The following is a 7,500-nucleotide window of genomic DNA, read 5'->3' as shown; positions in this document are numbered from 1 at the left end:
TGCCGATGGTGGTCGAGGCATGTGCCCGCAACAAGGGCCAACGTGAGCCGATGGTGGTCGAGGCAACCGCCCGCACCAGCTCGAGGCATGTGCCCACACCAAGGCCCGGCATGTATCGATGGTGTTCGACGTAGGGGCAATCTTCTGCTGATGGTGGTCGAGGCAAGAGCCCGCACCAAGGGCCAGCGTGTGCCCATGGTGCTCGAGGCAACCGTCCGCACCAGGGCCCAGCGTGTGCCGATGGTGGTCGAGGCAACCGCCCGCACCAGGGCCCAGCGTGTGCCGATGGTGCTCGAGGCAACCGCCCGCACCAAGGGCCGGCTTGTGCCGATGGTGTTCGAGGCAACCGCCCGCACCAGGGCCCAGCGTGTGCCGATGGTGGTCGAGGCAACCGCCAGCACCAGGGCCCAGCGTGTGCCGATGGTGGTCGAGGCAACCGCCCGCACCAGGGCCCAGCGTGTGCCGATGGTGGTCGAGGCAACCGCCCGCACCAGGGCCCAGCGTGTGCCGATGGTGGTCGAGGCAAGCGCCCTCACCAGGGCCCAGCGTGTGCCGATGGTGGTCGAGGCAAGCGCCCGCACCAAGGCCGAGCGTGTGCCGATGGTGGTCGAGGCAAGCGCCCGCACCAGGGCGCAGCGTGTGCCGATGGTGGTCGAGGCAAGCGCCCTCACCAAGGCCGAGCGTGTGCCGATGGTGGTCGAGGCAACCGGCCGCACCAAGGGCCGGCGTGTGCCGATGGTGTTCGAGGCAACCGCCCGCACCAGGGCCCAGCGTGTGCCGATGGTGGTCGAGCCAGGAGCCCGCACCAAGGGCCGGCTTGTGTCGATGGTGTTCGGGGCAACCGCCCGTACCAGGGCCCAGCGTGTGCCGATGGTGCTGGGGGCAAGCGCCCGCCCCAGGGCCCAGCGTGTGCCGATGGTTATCGGGGCAACCGGCCGCACCAGGGCCCAGGGTCTCCCGATGGTGCTCGAGGCAACCGCCCGCACCAAGGCTCAGCATGTGCCGATTGTGATCGAGGCAACAACCCACACCAGGGCCCAGCTTGTGCCGATGGCGGTCGAGGCAAGTGCCCGTACCGAAGGGCAGCCTATGCCGATGATGGTCGATGCATGTGCCATCACCATGCGTCATCATGTGCCATTGATGGTCGAGGCCTTGGCCGAAGTTCGATTTTGAGCCACGGTGCCCATGCTTGGCTCCAGCATGTGCTGGTGCCGCATTTTTTTCACTCGGGACAGCATCGCCGGAGCATCGCCGGAGTACCGCCGGAGAACCTGACCGGCGGCATTGGGGTTCCGGCGATTGGGAGGGGGGCCGGGGGGGTGTGCGCACATGATGTGCGATGGGTGCTGGTACTTGGCCTTGTGTTGGCCCCCTATCCCTCATCAAACCTCTGAGAATTCACACCCCCTTAAAGAGCATTTGAGATTTTACAGGTTTGCTACCAGTAGCCGTTAAAGTGTCTGAAATGGGGACACTTTTTTCAAACGGTCACAAAATCTTCTCTACTTCGAGTTTTTAGCTGAATTTTTTTGTGCATGCCAACAAAAATAGAAGGATCATGCCTACAAAATTTGGGGCCAAAAATCCTTATAAAAAAATTTTAAAAATTCCCGAACCGCAAAAAGTTTCGAAAATCGTGAAAAATAGAAAACGAGTCATCTTCCAACGAAACTTCACGTGAAGGCTTAGGGGACCATTGTATGAATTTACAAGCCATAAAAATGGCATTGGCACGGCAGAAATTTGAAGATGTGCCTAAACCCACCAGGGCCCAGCGTGTGCCGATGGTGCTCGAGGCAACCGCCCGCACCAAGGCCCAGCGTGTGCCGATGGTGGTCGAGGCAACCGCCCGCACCAGGGCCGATAGTGTGCCGATGGTGCTCGAGGCAACCTGTCGCACCAGGGCCCAGCGTGTGCCGATGGTGATCGAGGTAACCTGCCGCACCAGGGCCCAGCGTGTGCCGATGGTGGTCGAGGCAAGTTCCCGCACCAGCGCCCAGCGTGTGCCGATGGTGCTCGAGGCAACCGACCGCACCAGGGCCCAGCGTGTGCCGATGGTGCTCGAGGCAACCTGCCGCACCAGGGCCCAGCGTCTGCCGATGGTGCTCGAGGCAACCTGCCGCACCAGGGCCCAGCGTCTGCCGATGGTGCTCGAGGCAAGCGCCCGCACCAGGGCCCAGCGTGTGCCGATGGTGGTCGAGGCAAGCGCCCGCACCAGGGCCCAGCGTGTGCCGATGGTGCTCGAGGCAACCTGCCGCACCAGGGCCCAGCGTGTGCCGATGGTGCTCGAGGCAACCGACCGCACCAGGGCCGAGCGTGTGCCGATGGTGGTCGAGGCAAGCGCCCGCACCAGGGCCCAGCGTGTGCCGATGGTGGTCGAGGCAACCTGCCGCACCAGGGCCCAGCGTGTGCCGATGGTGCTCGAGGCAACCGACCGCACCAGGGCCGAGCGTGTGCCGATGGTGCTCGAGGCAAGCGCCCGCACCAGGGCCCAGCGTGTGCCGATGGTGCTCGAGGCAACCTGCCGCACCAGGGCCCAGCGTGTGCCGATGGTGCTCGAGGCAACCTGCCGCACCAGGGCCCAGCGTGTGCCGATGGTGGTCGAGGCAAGCGCCCGCACCAGGGCCCAGCGTGTGCCGATGGTGGTCGAGGCAAGCGCCCGCACCAGGGCCCAGCGTGTGCCGATGGTGGTCGAGCCAGGAGCCCGCACCAAGGGCCGGCTTGTGTCGATGGTGTTCGGGGCAACCGCCCGTACCAGGGCCCAGCGTGTGCCGATGGTGCTGGGGGCAAGCGCCCGCCCCAGGGCCCAGCGTGTGCCGATGGTTATCGGGGCAACCGGCCGCACCAGGGCCCAGGGTCTCCCGATGGTGCTCGAGGCAACCGCCCGCACCAAGGCTCAGCATGTGCCGATTGTGATCGAGGCAACAACCCACACCAGGGCCCAGCTTGTGCCGATGGCGGTCGAGGCAAGTGCCCGTACCGAAGGGCAGCCTATGCCGATGATGGTCGATGCATGTGCCATCACCATGCGTCATCATGTGCCATTGATGGTCGAGGCCTTGGCCGAAGTTCGATTTTGAGCCACGGTGCCCATGCTTGGCTCCAGCATGTGCTGGTGCCGCATTTTTTTCACTCGGGACAGCATCGCCGGAGCATCGCCGGAGCATCGCCGGAGTACCGCCGGAGAACCTGACCGGCGGCATTGGGGTTCCGGCGATTGGGAGGGGGGCCGGGGGGGTGTGCGCACATGATGTGCGATGGGTGCTGGTACTTGGCCTTGTGTTGGCCCCCTATCCCTCATCAAACCTCTGAGAATTCACACCCCCTTAAAGAGCATTTGAGATTTTACAGGTTTGCTACCAGTAGCCGTTAAAGTGTCTGAAATGGGGACACTTTTTTCAAACGGTCACAAAATCTTCTCTACTTCGAGTTTTTAGCTGAATTTTTTTGTGCATGCCAACAAAAATAGAAGGATCATGCCTACAAAATTTGGGGCCAAAAATCCTTATAAAAAATTTTAAAATTCCCGAACCGCAAAAAGTTCGAAAATCGTGAAAAATAGAAAACGAGTCATCTTCCAACGAAACTTCACGTGAAGGCTTAGGGGACCATTGTATGAATTTACAAGCCATAAAAATGGCATTGGCACGGCAGAATTTGAAGATGTGCCTAAACCCACCAGGGCCCAGCGTGTGCCGATGGTGCTCGAGGCAACCGCCCGCACCAGGGCCCAGCGTGTGCCGATGGTGGTCGAGGCAACCGCCCGCACCAGGGCCGATAGTGTGCCGATGGTGCTCGAGGCAACCTGTCGCACCAGGGCCCAGCGTGTGCCGATGGTGATCGAGGTAACCTGCCGCACCAGGGCCCAGCGTGTGCCGATGGTGGTCGAGGCAAGTTCCCGCACCAGCGCCCAGCGTGTGCCGATGGTGCTCGAGGCAACCGACCGCACCAGGGCCCAGCGTGTGCCGATGGTGCTCGAGGCAACCTGCCGCACCAGGGCCCAGCGTCTGCCGATGGTGCTCGAGGCAACCTGCCGCACCAGGGCCCAGCGTCTGCCGATGGTGCTCGAGGCAAGCGCCCGCACCAGGGCCCAGCGTGTGCCGATGGTGGTCGAGGCAAGCGCCCGCACCAGGGCCCAGCGTGTGCCGATGGTGCTCGAGGCAACCTGCCGCACCAGGGCCCAGCGTGTGCCGATGGTGCTCGAGGCAACCGACCGCACCAGGGCCGAGCGTGTGCCGATGGTGGTCGAGGCAAGCGCCCGCACCAGGGCCCAGCGTGTGCCGATGGTGGTCGAGGCAACCTGCCGCACCAGGGCCCAGCGTGTGCCGATGGTGCTCGAGGCAACCGACCGCACCAGGGCCGAGCGTGTGCCGATGGTGCTCGAGGCAAGCGCCCGCACCAGGGCCCAGCGTGTGCCGATGGTGCTCGAGGCAACCTGCCGCACCAGGGCCCAGCGTGTGCCGATGGTGCTCGAGGCAACCTGCCGCACCAGGGCCCAGCGTGTGCCGATGGTGGTCGAGGCAAGCGCCCGCACCAGGGCCCAGCGTGTGCCGATGGTGGTCGAGGCAAGCGCCCGCACCAGGGCCCAGCGTGTGCCGATGGTGGTCGAGGCAACCGCCCGCACCAGGGCCCAGCGTGTGCCGATGGTGGTCGAGGCAACCTGCCGCACCAGGGCGGAGCGTGTGCCGATGGTGGTCGAGGCAAGCGCCCGCACCAGGGCCCAGCGTGTGCCGATGGTGGTCGAGGCAACCTGCCGCACCAGGGCGGAGCGTGTGCCGATGGTGGTCGAGGCTGCCGATGGTGGTCGAGGCAACGTGCCGCACCAGGGCCCAGCGTGTGCCGATGGTGCTCGAGGCAACCGACCGCACCAGGGCCGAGCGTGTGCCGATGGTGCTCGAGGCAAGCTGCCGCACCAGGGCCCAGCGTGTGCCGATGGTGGTCGAGGCAACCGCCCGCACCAGGGCCCAGCGTGTGCCGATGGTGATCGAGGCAACCGACCGCACCAGGGCCCAGCGTGTGCCGATGGTGCTCGAGGCAACCTGCCGCACCAGGGCCCAGCGTGTGCCGATGGTCGTCGAGGGAACCTGCCGCACCAGGGCCCAGCGTGTGCCGATGGTGGTCGAGGCAAGCGCCCGCACCAGGGCCCAGCGTGTGCCGATGGTGCTCGAGGCAACCGACCGCACCAGGGCCCAGCGTGTGCCGATGGTGCTCGAGGCAACCTGCCGCACCAGGGCCCAGCGTGTGCCGATGGTGGTCGAGGCAAAGCGCCCGCACCAGGGCCCAGCGTGTGCCGATGGTGGTCGAGGCAAGCGCCCGCACCAGGGCCCAGCGTGTGCCGATGGTGCACCAGGGCCCAGCGTGTGCCGATGGTGCTCGAGGCAACCGACCGCACCAGGGCCCAGCGTGTGCCGATGGTGGTCGAGGCAAGCGGCCGCACCAGGGCCCAGCGTGTGCCGATGGTGGTCGAGGCAAGCGCCCGCACCAGGGCCCAGCGTGTGCCGATGGTGGTCGAGGCAAGCGCCCGCACCAGGGCCCAACGTGTGCCGATGGTGCTGGGGGCAACCGCCCGCACCAGGGCCCAGCGTGTGCCGATGGTGATCGAGGCAACCGCCCGCCCCAGGGCCCAGCGTGTGCCGATGGTGGTCGAGGCAAGCGCCCGCACCAGTGCCCAGCGTGTGCCGATGGTGGTCGAGGCAAGCGCCCGCACCAGGGCCCAGCTTTTGCCGATGGTGATCGAGGCAACCGGCCGCTCCAGGGCCCAGCGTGTGCCGATGGTTATCGGGGCAACCGGCCGCAACCAGGGCCCAGGGTCTGCCGATGGTGCTCGAGGCAACCGCCCGCACCAAGGCTCAGCATGTGCCGCTGGTGATCGAGGCAACAACCCACACCAGGGCCCAGCTTGTGCCGATGGCGGTCGAGGCAAGTGCCCGTACCGAAGGGCAGCCTATGCCGATGATGGTCGATGCATGTGCCATCACCATGCGTCATCATGTGCCATTGATGGTCGAGGCCTTGGCCGAAGTTCGATTTTGAGCCACGGTGCCCATGCTTGGCTCCAGCATGTGCTGGTGCCGCATTTTTTTCACTCGGGACAGCATCGCCGGAGCATCGCCGGAGCATCGCCGGAGTACCGCCGGAGAACCTGACCGGCGGCATTGGGGTTCCGGCGATTGGGAGGGGGGCCCGGGGGGGTGTGCGCACATGACGTGCGATGGGTGCTGGTGCTTGGCCCTTGTGTTGGCCCCCTATCCCTCATCAAACCTCTGAGAACTCAACACCCCCTTAAAGAGCGTTTGAGATTTTACAGGTTTGCTGCCAGTAGCCGTTGAAGTGTCTGAAACGGGACACTTTTTCAAACGGTCGCGAAATCTTCTCCGGTTCGAGTTTTTAGCTGAATTTTTTTGTGCATGCCAACAAAAATAGAAGGATCACGTCCACAAAATTTGGGGCCAAAACTCCTTCTAAAAAAATTCTAAAAAATCACGAACCGCAAAAAGTTTCGAAAATCGTGAAAAATAGAAAACGAGTCATCTTGCAACGAAACTTCACGTGAAGGCTTAGGGGACCATTGTATGAATTTACAAGCCATAAAAATGGCATTGGCACGGCAGAAATTTGAAGATGTGCCTAAACCCACCTAGCACCCGATCGATCCCCGGCTTGCGCATCCTGCCTCTCCGGCCGGCTGAGCGCCCGCACGCTCGTTCCGTGGGTTGACTTAGGCATACGGAGCTCATTCCATGTCTAAGCCCCAGTCGGACCGAGGGTCGCGGCAGCTGGATCGGCAGCAGCACGCGGGGGGAACCGGGCCGATCCCCGGCTTGCGCGTCATGCCCCTCCGGTCGACTGAGCGCCCGCACGCTCGTTCCGTGGGTTGACTTAGGCATACGGAGTTCATTCCCGATCTAAGCATACGGAGCTCATTCCCGGTCTAAGATCGGACCGGCAGCGGGATCGACAGCAGCACGCGGGAGGGACCGGGTCGGTCTCCGGCTTGCGCATTATGCCCCTCCGGCCGGCCGAGCGCCCGCACGCTCGTTCCGTGGGTTGACTTAGGCACACGGAGTTCATTCCATGTCTAAGCCCCAGCCGACCGAGGGTTGCGACAGCTGGACCGGCAGCGGATCGGCAGCAGCACGCGGGGGGACCGGCCGATCCCCGGCTTGCGCATCATGCCCCTCCGGCCGGCTGAGCGCCCGCACGCTCGTTCCGTGGGTTGACTTAGGCATACGCAGTGCATTCCCGGTCTCGACCGACCGAGGGCCAGAGGCTATCGACGGCGTTTGGGGCAACGACCGAGGGGGACCAACAGCGGGATCCTTGGCCGGCTCGCGCATCCCGGGGACCGGCAGCGGGATCCTGGTCGGCTCGCGCATCCCCCCCCGCGGTCGGTTCGGTGCCGGCACGCTCGTTTCGGGGGCCGAGCGGGGTTCGTTCCCGGTCGAGATCGGGGGACGGGGGGCCCCGGGTCACGTCCAACCCCCGAGGGGGACGGCG

The sequence above is a fragment of the Durio zibethinus genome, unplaced genomic scaffold (assembly GCF_047325235.1).
Source record: "Durio zibethinus cultivar Kanyao isolate XHJ-2024 unplaced genomic scaffold, ASM4732523v1 HiC_scaffold_3, whole genome shotgun sequence".
Lineage (NCBI taxonomy): Eukaryota > Viridiplantae > Streptophyta > Magnoliopsida > Malvales > Malvaceae > Durio > Durio zibethinus.
Note: the sequence above shows the minus strand (reverse complement) of the source record.